This window comes from Dipteris shenzhenensis, chromosome 15 (assembly GCF_047967505.1).
Source record: "Dipteris shenzhenensis isolate YYH24624 ecotype China chromosome 15, Dip_SZ_1.0, whole genome shotgun sequence".
In the NCBI taxonomy this organism is placed as follows: domain Eukaryota; kingdom Viridiplantae; phylum Streptophyta; class Polypodiopsida; order Gleicheniales; family Dipteridaceae; genus Dipteris; species Dipteris shenzhenensis.
This window is the reverse complement of record NC_141610.1, coordinates 36,226,279-36,240,457: the sequence shown is the minus strand read 5'-3', so window position 1 is coordinate 36,240,457 and position 14,179 is coordinate 36,226,279. Positions and strand designations below refer to the sequence as shown.

The 14,179-nt window shown below is 47.3% G+C and overlaps 1 protein-coding gene across 1 annotated transcript in view; it reads right to left on the bottom strand.

The window, feature by feature from the left end:
* The window catches only part of LOC147893744 (vacuolar protein sorting-associated protein, putative (DUF1162)), a 215,327-nt gene that overhangs the window by 145,682 nt on the left and 55,466 nt on the right, over nucleotides 1-14,179 (bottom strand). The window lies entirely within an intron of this gene.

Below are 14,179 nucleotides of genomic sequence, written 5' to 3'. Positions count from 1 at the left end.
ATAAGATTTATTCTTATTTTTGCAAAAAAGAAACTTCCATTAAATAAGAAAGAAACTTGCTAGAGCAAGCTCTATGCGGAAATACAACAACATGCTAAGCATGTAATAAAAAACACCTCAAAAGAATGAGGTCGAAAGAAACCAAGGCTGAGGCTGAAAATGCCAACTCTGTTGGGGTAAAGGCACATTGCCACCCCTTTATTAAAGATAGGACACCTATGACTGTCTTAAGACAGTCATAGGGTAAAACCTAATCCTAATAAAACTAATGAGTTTGTGGTGTGGCTCATCACTTCACACCCGCACACTTGAGTCTTCTCTCTCTCTCACTCTCTCCCCCTTTGCTCTTCTTCCTGTTTCCTTTCCTTTCAACTGGTATCAGAGCCTCTTCTCCCTCAACCCTTGCCTACCCACCCCCCTCGACCTCTACCTAGCCTCTGCAAGGGCCAACGGGCCAGCAGGCGGCAGCACAGGCCAACAGGCGACAGCGCGAGCCATCAGGCGGCAGCGTGAGCAGGGCGCGGGCGCGGGCACGGGCGCGGGCATAGAGCAGGGCGCGGGCAGTAGCGCAGCTGCTAGCTGCAGCAGGGCGGCGCCGTGTCACGTCAGCAGCTGCATAGCAGCTGCTAGCTGTTCGAGCCCTCGGGCTTCGTCCGGGCGTCGCACAGGTTCAGCAGGTTAACGACCGTACGGCCGACCGTACCGTCGTACGGACTCCGTACGGACGTCCGTACAGTACGGACGTCGCCGTACCTACAGGGAGCTGCATCAGGGAGAACATTCGAAAACTTTTTTTTCTGGCATTCCGTACCCTGCACACGTGCGCAGGTACAGGAAGTACAGCAGGCAGAATTTTTTTTTTGGGAAGAAAAAGAAGGAGAAAGAGCTCTCTGCTCTTCACTCAGAATCATCCTTCAGTTCTCAAAACTGTGCTTTCTTGAAAGTACAGCAAGTACCTTCATTTACCTCGTGCTTGAGGTGAAGAGAACCACAGTGTGTGGTTGATTGCACAGTTATCTGTTTTTGCGAAGGAAATGCCTTGATTTTGCAGAGGATTTTTATGCTTTTACTGGGCTTGAATCTCAGTTTCCGGGTGAGCAGATCATAGGGCTTTTGCCTGGCAGTTGATGCTTTGTATGCCTTGAGGTAGTGTGGTGCCAGAGAGCACACATTTGCCTCGATTTCCGCAGTGTGGAAGTGACATTTTCTTGCAGGTCACATTTCTTGTGCAACACTCAGAGAACCTCAGTTGAGCCACGCTTGGCCAGGGCGCATCGAGTTTACTCGGTCCCTAACTGTCCATCGTTGACAGTGCTCAAAAGGTTCCTCATTGAGTGTTTGTACGTTGGGATCTGTGTATGTCATTTCTACACAGGGCAGTATATGCATTACACTGTTGGTTGATTTTGTCAGAGAGATTTTCACATTGCATGCTACCTCATTGTTGAGGTGTTCTTCACTTGGTTCAGGTGTCAGATCAAGGGGCTTTTGCCCAGATTTTGTTTGAGAGCACTTGGGTTACCGACAGAGATCTTCAGATGCATTTTATCCCCTTGGCAGAAGGGTGATTGCTTGGGATTTATCCCATTTTCTGTTGCAGGTTTTGTGACAGGCTGAAGTGTCATTTTTTTTTGGGTGTTTGCCAAGTGGTTTATGCATATTAACTCAGTGCAATACCTCATCTGAGGTGGGAGAAGTGATCAGTACAGCCAGTACAGCAGTGTTTACAGCAGTGTTTTGTGTTTTGTCAGCCAATGATGCACTGTTAAAGCACTTTTGAGCAGCTGCAGCATTCTGAAATTACTGTTTATGCCTATTTGAGCACGGTACAGTGTGTCAGAAGGTATAGTATTTGCAGGGACATTTACTGTTTTGCTGCAGATTTTCCTGACAGTAAAAAACAGCACTATTGTGAGTGCTCCTAGCTCTTGATAGAGCAGGTTTTTTCTGAGAAATCAGAATTTTTATTCAGTCTTTTTTTACTTCCAGGGAGTCAGATACTTTCCTTATCTGATATGGCATCAGGTGGAAGTGAATCTTCAATTCTGAACATAAAGAAACTGGAAGGAGCACACAATTATGCATTATGGGCAGAACAGTGCTTGAATGTACTTCTGTTAAAGAAGATTTCTAAGCCCATAAGGGTGAAAGGTGTCAAGCCATCTGACATGGCAGCTGATGACTGGGAAGAGCTTGATTTGTCCGCAAGGGCAGCTATCATGCTCACTATTTCTGATACTCTTGTGTTCAATGTTCAGGCTGAAAAGACCTCTTATGGCCTATGGCAGAGGCTAGAAGAGTTGTATGCCCAAAAGAGCTCAGCCAGTAAGGTTTATTGGTTGAAAAAGCTGGTTGATCTTCGCATGAAGGAAGGTACAGCTATGACCTCACACTTGACTGAGTTCAATGCCATCTTTACACAGCTGATTGCACAGGGATTGAACCTTGATGAGGAGTTCAAGGCTACTTTCTTGTTGTGTACCCTCCCTGAGAGTTGGGACACTTTCAAGACCACCCTGTCAAATTCGAATGTCACTCTTATGTATGCTGATGTAGAGAGCTCTCTCCTTATGGAGGAGATGAGCAGGAAGAATAATGCGAGCAGCAAGTCTTCAAATGCCTTGCAGGTACAGGATAGAGGCAGGACTCAGCAGAAGGGGAGATCTGCTAGTAAGTCCAAATCCCGCAGTCAGTCCCGTGGCAAAAAGGATATTGAATGCTTTTATTGTGGCAAGAAGGGACATGTAAAGTCTAAGTGCTTCAAGTTCATACGGGATCATAAAGCCAAGAAGGCTGAAACAAAGGATGCAGGCAATGGAAGCAAAGGCAAAGGCAAGGCCAAGGCAGATGACTTGGATGCAGTGAATGTTGCAGCAGAGGACAGTGACAGTGACATACATGATGTTTTATGCTCTTCTGCTGTAATAGCACATGCTTTGGTTATTGATGGCCATGACATGCACACCTGGCTCTTGGACTCAGGTGCTTCTTTTCATGTTACTCCTCATAGGGAGTGGTTTACTTCCTACACAGGTACTTATGGAGTTGTTCATCTTGGGAACAACTATGCATGTCAGATTGCAGGGATTGGCAGTATACAGATAGTATTCCCTGATGGACGCATATTTATGCTTGATGGTGTTCGCCATGTGCCGCAAATCAAGAAAAATCTGATTAGCACTGGCTTATTGGATGACAGTGGTTACCACACCACATTTGGGGATTCCAAATGGGTGATTACTGATGGCCAGGCTGTAGTGGCTGAGGGTTTTAAGAGTGATACCTTGTACCCTCTTTATGTTTCCAGTGTGGGTAATCATGTTGTTGCCATAACCGAGCTGCCAAAGGTTTCATTGTGGCATAGCCGGTTGGGACACATGTCTGTTAAAGGAATGCAAGAACTGTCACGCTTGGGTTATCTGCCGTCTCTTTCTTTTTCAGATTTGCCTACTTGTGATCATTGCATATTTGACAAGCATTCTGTGACTCCTCATAAGAGGAGAACTCCCCAGAATAGAGCACCGCTTGATCTAGTGCACACTGATTTGTGTGAGATGCCACAGTTATCACTAGGGGGTGCAAAATATTTTATTACTTTCATTGATGATGCCACACGCAAAGTGTGGGTCTATTTCTTGAAGCATAAGGGCGATGCCTTAGATGCTTTCAAGAAGTTTGTCGCTCAGGTTGAGAATCGGACAGGTCGCAGGCTGAAATGCCTCAGATCCGATAATGGGGGTGAGTATGTGTCACATGCTTTTGTGCAGTTTTGCGAAGCTAAGGGCATCAAACAGGAACTCACAGCCCCTCATAATGCATCTCAAAATGGTGCAAGTGAGCGGATGAACCGAACTATTCAGGAGAAGGTTCGATGTATGTTGTCTTATGCTGCATTACCCCATGGCTTTTGGGCAGAAGCCGTGCAAACAGCAGTTCACATTATTAACAGGTCGCCAAACAAGGCTTTGGAGTTGAAAGTGCCAGAGGAGGTGTGGTCTGGCAAGCCACCTTCATATAAGCACTTACGTGTATTTGGCTGCGAGTGCTTTGCTCATGTACGCAAAGAATTGCGCACCAAACTGGATCCAAAGTCTATCAGATGCATCTTTATGGGTTATGGTGACGAAGGTGAAATGGGGTACAGGTTATGGGATCCCGTTAAACGGAAGATTATACGCAGCAATGATGTCATCTTTAAAGAGGATAGTGTACACAAGGAACCCGTGCAACCTGTGGAATACAGGAGGGTTATTTATGATGATGTTGGACAGCAAAGAATGCCCATTTATATGCAGCAGCAGGCTGCTGCAGATAACCCTGTTCAAGAGGGTATACAGGCTGGAAATCAGCCAGATAATTTTGCCAATGATGCACCACTGGATATGCCAGCAGATGGGGCTGTAGAACAGCCAGATATGGTGGTACAGCCACCCGTCATGATGACGAACAGGCTGGACAGCAGCCTAATCCGGAACATTTTGTTAGGAGGAGCACCCGTGTACAACGGCCTCCTGCCAGGTTTGTTCCAAGAGCCAATAATGTGGCTGATTTTATCATGCTGACAGATTGTGGTGAGCCTTCCAGCTTCAAGGAAGCTATGGGAAGAACAGAGAAAAAGAAGTGGGAGAAAGCCATGCAGTCAGAAATGGACTCCCTACTTCAAAATGATACATGGGACTTGGTGCAGCTACCTGCAGGCAGAAAGGTTTTGCCATGCAAGTGGGTTTACAAAGTCAAAGTGGATTCAAATGCTTTACCTAGGTATAAGGCCAGATTGGTTGCCAAGGGATTTAAGCAGGAGAAGGGCATTGACTTTGATGAGATCTTTTCCTGTAGTCAAGATGACTACTTTGAGAGCAGTGTTAGCTCTTGTTGCTCATGACGACATGGATTTATGTCAGATGGATGTGAAGACACCCTTTCTTCACGGAGATCTCCATGATGAGATCTATATGAGTCAGCCAGAGGGATATGCTGTTAAAGGGAAAGAGCAGCTTGTGTGTAAGCTCAAGAGGAGCTGTATGGACTCAAGCAGGCACCAAGAGAAAGGTACAAGAAGTATCATAGGTGTGAGACCGATCATTGCTTGTACACCAAACGGGCAAAGGATGGCAGTTTGATGCTACTCATTCTATATGTGGATGACATGCTTATTGCCAGTAAATCTCAGCATGAGATTAGTGCTTTGAAGAAACAACTGCATAAGTCTTTTGACATGAAAGACTTGGGTGATGCAAATCATATTCTTGGCATGCGGATTACTCGTGACAGGTCCAAGGGACTTTTGTTTCTGTCACAGAAGGAGTACATTGACAAAGTACTGCAGCGCTTTAAAATGAAGGGGGGGAAGTCTATTAGTACCCCGTTGCCTCCACATTTAAAACTCAGCAGTAAGGACAGATGATGATAAGGCTGAAATGGCCAAGGTTCCGTATGCATCTGCAGTTCGTTCTTTGATGTATGCCATGGTTGCCACTCGTCCGGATATTGCTTTTGCGGTGGGAGTCATTAGCAGGTATATGGCAAATCCAGGCAAGCGGCACTGGGAAGCAGTGAAAGGTGTCTTGAGGTATCTCAAGGGTACCAAAGACTTGTGCATATGCTATGGTAGGCAAGATGCATTGGTGCATGGTTTTACAGATTCAGACTATGCAGGGAATGCAGATAACCGGAAGTCTACTACCGGTTATATTTTCACATTTGCAGGAGGTGCTATATCATGGGTGTCTCGGTTGCAGAAATGCATTGCACTGTCAACTACTGAAGCTGAATATGTTGCAGCCACTGAGGCTTGCAAGGAAGCAATATGGTTTACTCGGCTGGTGGGAGACTTGGGCATTACAGGAGATATGCCAGTTTTGCATTGTGATAGTCAGAGTGCTATCATGTTGGCAAAGAATCCGGTCTTTCATCAGAAGACCAAGCACATAGATGTGAAATATCATTTCATCAGGGAGGTACTGGAAGACAAGCGACTTGAGCTTGTGAAGGTGCATACTGATGATAATCCTGCAGATTTGCTCACTAAGAGCTTGCCTACAGAGTGGTTTGCACATTGCCGCCACATCATGGGATTAGGATGAGACCATTCTTATTTTATGGTCTTGTATACAGTAACTGTATATTGCTGTAATTTTTATTCTTTTCTCCCCTTTAGGCACATTGGCCTTTAGGTGGGAGGTTGTTGGGGTAAAGGCACATTGCCACCCCTTTATTAAAGATAGGACACCTATGACTGTCTTAAGACAGTCATAGGGTAAAACCTAATCCTAATAAAACTAATGAGTTTGTGGTGTGGCTCATCACTTCACACCCGCACACTTGAGTCTTCTCTCTCTCTCACTCTCTCCCCCTTTGCTCTTCTTCCTGTTTCCTTTCCTTTCAAACTCAGCCTTGTAGAAGTCTCAGCAAGGAAGGGAGAGTCTCTCCAATCCCTGAGAAAAGTAACTCTCTTGGAGGAGGCTGCTCGAGAGGATCCCTGCATGGTCGCCCATATGGCCATCAGAGTGTGCACCGTATCTGTCCAAGTACTAGCCAAGGTCTGAGAAGGGTGAACCTGAGAACCCTCCATTGCCTCAGTGCATCTGGCTCTCCAAACGTGCCATGCTGCAATGCTAGCTAAAACCTCCCATGGAGAGTCAACTGAGGAATGAGCAGCCCTGAAGAGAGTGGCCGGAACATCCTCTAAAGAGCACGACTCCACAAGGTGTCGTCGGATGTGAAGAGCCCAAGACGAGTCATGTCTCTCAAAGAAAACCTAGGGCCCTGAAAGAGTGAGCCAAGCCACTGATCCCCAAGTCATATAGAAGGGGAGGCGGACAAAAGTGCTGAAAAGTCTTGCAATCCCCTTCCATATGATTCTCGCCTGTCCGCAATCCCAAAGGCAGTGCTGTACTGTTTCCGAAGTAGAAAGGCAACGAGGGCAAGTAGGGTCAGCCTGGAACCTGGATCTCCAATGGTTCATTGCTATTCCACCATGAATAAAAAGCCAAAAGAAGAGAGTGATTTTTCTATTCCAATGGGATTTCCAAAGCCTCTACCAAAAAATTTTCTGCAAGCCTGCAGAAATCTAAAAATTCTCCCAATGAGGAGCTCTGGTGGGCCTCCAACCCCTACATATGAGCTGGAATTTCCTGGCATTACTGACCGTGTAACGAAAGAAGGGGATGTCCTTCTCTCGGTGCCCTTCATCTATCCACTCCCATTCCCTAGAGTCCCACTACAAAAACTTAATTGGGACACCTCCATACAATATACCGTCTGTGGACCTGGACAGCCTGCCCCCCGAAGAAACATCAAAGACTAGGGCATCCTCATAAGTGTTACGTAAAGCAATCACCTGCAAAGGAATGCCAATCGATCCCATCCACGTGGAACAAGTAATAGGCATGTCATCTGTGTCCACCCAATCCAAGTGCAAGGTTACATCAATCTGTTGAACTCTCCCTGCACTCCCTCTAAGATTATGAACCACCTGGGCCTGTCGGTTTGTAGGAAGCCTCCTGAAGGCTTTTCATGCTCCCACAGTAGATGCAGGGCCCCTCTCCCATCTGGGCCACTGCATGTAAAGAGAAGCTCCAAGTGGTCTGCCATGCTCATCCAAAATAATGTCGTTCCACATGATAGGCTGTCTTTCAATCTCTTCACGGATGGACGGGAGAATCTTGCGAAGAGTACTCCTGAAGCTGGCCCATGCTTTCAGGATAGCAACCATAAGAGGGGAAGAAGGAGATCTGAGGTGGGCTGTGGTGAAAAGCCATCTGGTACTGTGTATCCAATCATCTCTTGAAGTGGGCGTGCAAGACTGTATGCATCTGATAAAAAAATCCTTCCAAGGCTCTTGCCCTGGCATAAGTCCTCTCACAACGACCTTGTAGAGTAAGGCTCTGTACTGTAGCCGGGTCGATGATATTCAAACCTCCTTCTCTTGTAGGAAGAATCAAGGTCTCCCAGGCCACCCTGGCTGTAACATCAGTTGTGCCATCTAGACCACTCCATAAAAAGTTTCGTACGGGCCTCTTGAGCTGAGTGATACAATCCCTAGAGTGGCACCAACAAGAGCATACAAACCATGCTGTGGCTAGAAGAACCTGGTTAACCACCACCACTCTGGATGCCAAGTCCAGTTTGGCTGAGCTCCAGAAAAGGAGCTTTCTTCTGATGCTCTCCAACACTGGAGCAAACTGTTGTGAAGGAGAGATGCCCACCCCAACCTGGCATCCCAAATATATGACGAAGACACTCCTCTGTACCCAAGTGAAACCAATATCATTACCCCAATCCGGGGTGTCATCATCGCAAATCCAAAAACCATTGGATTTATGCCAATTAATGTGTGCACCTGCAGCAGTGCAAAATAAATCCAAGGCTGTCCAGAAGTGAGTGTCTTGGGGGAGGCATCCAAAAAAACAGCCGTGTCATCTGCCAACTCACTATCCAGGAGCTCTTCTTCCCGGCGGAGAGGAAGCCTCAGGCCATAAATATCAGCTTGAGATCTAAGGTAGATACTCATAGCAGCCGCTACAAACAAAAAAAGAAAAGGGGCAAGAGGACATCCCTGGCGGACTGATCTACAGATCTGAAATCTGTCCCCTCTTACCCCTCCAATAAGCACCTAGCTATGGGCCGATCTGTAGAGAGATGATACTCCTCTAATCCATGCATCTGAAAAACGAAAGCGAGATAGAGTACCCTCTAAAAAATCCCAATCTACTCTGTCGTAAGCTTTCTCAAAGTTTAAGAGTAGAATGGCCAACCTCTGGTGGCTCTGCATGGCCCATTCTGAGGCCTCCCAAAATGAGAAAATATTATAGAAAATACTTCTGCCATGCACAAACCCTGTCTCCGTGTAATGAATCAAATTTGGAAGAAAAACATGTAGCCGCAGACTGATGGCTTTCGCTAGAATCTTGTAAAAAGTGCCCAATAGAGTGATGGGTCTCCATTGTGACACTAGATTCCTATTACCCCCTTTCGGATGAGATGAATGAGACCATTTGTAAGTGAGTCAGGCATCTCACCAGAGTCCCACACGCCCTGGCTGATGTAATGTGATCACCAATCTGCTCCCAAAAAGTAACAAAAAAAGAAGGGGTAAGTCCATCCGAACCTGGGCACTTGCCCTTGTGTAGGGCAAGTAATGCAGTCCTGAATTCTGCATTAGTAAAAGGTGCATCAAGAGAAACATACATCTCATCCTTCTCCAATACAGGGATACACTGCCAAATAACCTCTCTGGCATCATCTATGGCTTGTGTGCCCGGATCTGCAGTAAAAAGGGATGCAAAAAAATCTTAAGATACACGCATGACGGCATCAGGATCTGACTGTAACACCCCGTCTGAGTCAAAAAGCTGCGAGACACTATCTCTACTATGTCTGGGCCCATGAGTAGAGAAAAAGTGTTTGTTGACCTTGCCACCCATCAGAATCCAAAAGGATTCCCATGCATGAAAGGCATACTCTACTCTCTGATCCAACAATATCTGTATATGAGCCCTTGCTGTAGCAAGGCGCTCCTGAATCCAAGCATCTGTGCGCCTCTTCTGCTCTTCCCTCTAAAGGGACGCTAACTGATGGCATATACCAATCTCATGCATGAGAATCTCACGTCTCCTAGAATCAACGACTATATGATAATAGTCACTAATTCCCGATAAGGCTGCAGCTACCTGAGATGGGCGGGCAACTCCACCCTGTATGTGAGTAACCCAAATCTGTAAATTATCCTCCGAGAGGCTCTCGTCTGCATAAAAAGCATCCAGAATCCTGACATTGGCAGAGCGTCCTCTCCGATGAGCCTCAAGAATCTACAACACCACTGGAAAATGATATGAGGTGGTAACCCCAGTAGAAATGCATACAGATCCGCCTCTGTCAAGTGCCCAATCGCCTACATAAAATTTGTCAATACGTGCATGGATGGGCATGTGTACTCTCCTGTTCAACCAAGAGTACAGGAGTGACTGTGGCATAACATGAAAGGTATCATCAAACCAAGTGTCCCTGCCACTGTATTGAAAGAGAAAGGCATCCCAAGCTGCCCTCTCCAAGGAATGAATTCCACCCTGTCTGCCTCCCTTTTTGTCTGATGGCAACTCAACCATGTTGAAATCGCCACCAATGATCCAAGAATCTGAAATGGGGGCCCAAGAGAGTAACTCCTTCCAAAAGGAGACTCACTCCCCTCTATTGTTGAGGGCATACAGATTGAGAAGACCAATCTTACGCCCTCCAATCAAAATAATGATCCATTGAGCTCTAGAGGGGGAGATAATACCATGACCACCAACCAAGGGGAGAATAGAAGGAGAGACCGAAATGCAAGTACCTCCCCTTGTGCCCATAGCAGGCGACCAGAAGGTATGTCCTGAAAGAAGTTTGCCAGACTTAGAGCAATCACTAGCATCCAACTTGTGTTCCTGGATAAAAAGGATATCAATAGCACCTCCAGTGATACCTGGATGAAGCAGATTCCGGATCAACTGTTGACGGCAACAGTGTGGAACTCCGCCTAGGCCCTGTATGTTCCAGCTGACTATCCTCAGCGACACGAGGATGCTGGGTGGAAAGGCTTACCCGACCTAGTAGAGGAGACCAGCTTCCCCTGGGCCAAAACACTCTTGCTAAGGGTAGGAAACTCAACAGGTCAAAGGATCCCCACACCTGCTGTGGGGGAGGCCCTATCAAAAGGAATTCCAATGACCAGGACCCCTAAGGTGGAGGGCACAAACTCCTCATCATCCATGAAAGTCGCCGAATCTGCTAGTGCCGAAAAAGAGTTCTTGAGAAGCAGGTTTGGCCGAGGAGTGCGAAGAAGACTTGCACTCGTGGAAGATGGAGGAGAAGGACCTGCCAGGCCTCTATCAGCAGTACTGGAGCTGGGGGCTGAGGAGGCCTGTGGCTGGGCTGAAGAGGAATCTCGAGTCCTCATCTGTGCATGCGAGATCTCCTAGTAACGCCGCCAGCATCCAGTCTCTAGCCTGTGATATGGAAGGGTGTGACCCAAAGATGTGGGCGAAAAGTGATGTGGAGCCCTCTAGTTCCACATCTTTCTTGAGCTGCTGCAACTCGTCTTTTGGAAAAATGATGGTTCTCGCGGCCGGTGGAAGTGGACGAAGATTGGCTGAATGGGGATCCATTCGCCAATCGATGTGAAAAGGCCGATTCAAACATTGAAAAAGCTCCGTCCGTGAAACTGCTGCCCAGGACGCCCTGGAACACAGGCGTTGGAGGAAGGAGAACAGGAGAGGGTAGGAGAGAGGGGAAGAGGAGGAGAGGAGGCGGGGGGGTTGTGGGGGGGGAAAGAGGAGAGCGAGGGTAGGCTGTGGGGGGGAGAAGGTTGCGGAGGGAAGGAGGAGGTAGGCTGCGGAGGGTAGGCTGCGGGTAGAAGGGGGCGGGGGGTAGGCTGCGGGGGGGTAGAAGGGGCGGGGGAAGGCAGCAGCCGGGGGGGAGGAGGGGGCGGAGGGGAGCTGCGGGTTAGGAAGGGAGGGGGCGGGGGTGGGGGAGAGGAAAGGAGGGGGGGACGCGGGGGAGGGGGCGGGTGGGAGAGCGGGGGAGGGGGCTGGCAGGGGGGAGAGGGTAGGCGGGTAGGCAGGCGGGGGGGGGGGGGGGGGAGGGTGGGCGGGGGAGAAGGAGGGAGGGGGGGGAGGTGGAGGAGGGGGGTGGGGGGGCTGGCGGGGAGGGAGGGCGGGGAGGAGGAAGGGGAGCGGGAGGGTGAGGGAGGAGGGAGAGGGGGCTGGCGAGGAGAGAGGGAGAGGAGGAGCAGCAAGGGGAGGGAGAGGGTGGGCAGGGAGGGTGAGGGAGAGGGAGAGGGGGCTGGCTGAGAGAGGAGAGGGGGGGGCAGCAGCTCACGGGGAGAGGAGCAGCTCACTGTGCATTCTCTATTCCTAGCAAGATGGGTTATGACTTCAATAAGATTGAGTCAGCCAAAAGTTAAAATTAGCTTGCATTCTTTGTAAATGGTAATGCCACAAATAAAAATGTGTACACTTACATTGGAACACAAAATGATATATATCACAGGAAGAATTACAAACTTGATTAGTTCACCAAAGAAAAGAGTCCCATGCTTAATGATAACTTGTCAATCATTTGCTTGGAATCCTCTTCTCCAAACACTTCAAAAAAAATATTTGAGTCCTCGTTTAGTAGCTCCACCCTTACTGTGGTTTGTATCAGGTTTTCTTTCAGTCTCATAGACCCATCGGTCTTCCAAAGACTCTAATAAAATTTATTTCTTTCTTTCTTCCTCCACTAAGAATTGAATTCCAAATGAGCTAGAAAAGATACTTCCATAAATAACAAGGTTCCAATATCTTTTAACAAATCACAAACCAAAAGAGGGATTCCTTACATCTCCAACCTGCCTAGACCTTGAAAAAATCGTGTGATGAAACTAGCTAATATTACATACTTCCATAGAAGTAAGATCTTTTCCATAATTCATTCGATTCTTCCAGACAATTATCCGTGACTATGTGCGCTTGCACCACCACTCTAACCTTTTGGAAGGTAGTGAGAAAGGAGTTTCATACAAGAAAACTAAGTAAAGGCTTGTAGTTTGGCAAAATATTGAAGGCCGGTTTCATGGTTCCATTCTCTCTCTTCCATGCTCGGATTGCGACCTCCATCCAAGTCTTTTGGTCAGCCCGTGCTCCCAAAACAATCGCAACCAGCCTGAGAGCCCTCTACAGATGGAATCGTGACCTCAAGAAACCGCCATCATCCCGTCAGAGTTCCTTTCGTTTCCATCTCGATGCCAACGCGACGTGATCCTAAAATATTCCAGAACCCCCCTTGCATTTTCCATTCACATGCACGTAAGGCCTTTGGAATTAAAAGTTCCCATGTGGCAATCCAGAATTTAATTTGCTGTTGCCCCCTCTTTGGACCACTACGAAGGTCCAAACATTTAATACCAAGGGGCCTTTGGCACTTAGATCTCCCACTTAAATATTCAAAATTATTGTCCACCTAGCCAGGATTAGCCACTCGTAAATTCAGCCCTCATGACAAGTGATGTCATACAGATACGAAGATTGGGATGAGTTGCAGTCCTCTCAAGATGGGCAATCATTGCAAGATGAGGCTTCTTCTGCTAATGATCAGAATGTTTGATGGACAGCAAGCTATAAATGCTGAATGCTTTGCAGACTAAAGGGTCTAAGGAGGCTGATGATGCAGAGGAGACCAATGCAATATTTAAGGTACAGTTGCTTAGTGTAGCGGGAACACTAACATAGCTTACTCAGGACCCACACTTTGCAGAGTTTCTGCATGCTCCTCCGAAGACTAAGGAGAAGAAGAGGCATTCATATTTAAGTGAATCCAGTGGGGTTCAAAGACAGCCATATGGTCCTATGCCATTCAATGGACAGCCATCAATCATGCCAAATGCACAGGGTGCACCATTGCAGCAGTCTATTTATAGTCCTGGTGTTGATTTGCATGGCCTATGCAATAATTTTTAGTATGCAAATCAAGGGCAGCAAGCGATCCCCCAGCCCTCAGTGCATCCGTGATATTTTGATGGTGGTTCAGTGTCCCCGGAAATAACTGGTCAAGCTATGGATAGTCTTGGTATGCTTGGAAACTACCCTGTTGGTTTTCAGCCTGGTCTGCAAGGTATGCAAGGGACCATGCGTAGGGGCATGCAGCCCGGAATGCATAATGTAATGTATAGAAATATTGGCATGCAGCCAGGAGTGCAAAGTGGAATGCATGGCAATATGGGAGCTCCTACAGGCATGTTTGGAACTAGGGTTGATCTGGCAAACCCTCGTATGTGAAGTGGCAAGGTTGGACAGAATGTGGGTACTACTCTGCAAGCACCATTTTTGCAGCCACGTGTCTATGATAACTTGACATCCAAAGGCAAGGCAAAGGATTTTAAGGAAGGTGGGGCTAGCAGTGAGGTTTGAGACCTTCGGATAGATTGAAAGCTTTGACTTTTGTCCAGCAGTTTGATGCCACCTTTTCAGGAGGTAACTTCACTAAGTCTTCTAAAGTGTGCAAGGCAGCCACCTTTCTCAAACGGAATGCATTGCAGTGGTGGATAAATTTGTTGCTTTAAAACAAAGCACCGTCTTCTTGGGTTCAATTTAAACAGATATTGCCAATTTCTTGGAGGACTACTACATTTGAGGTAGATGTAATGACACCTTGGCACAACTTGGAT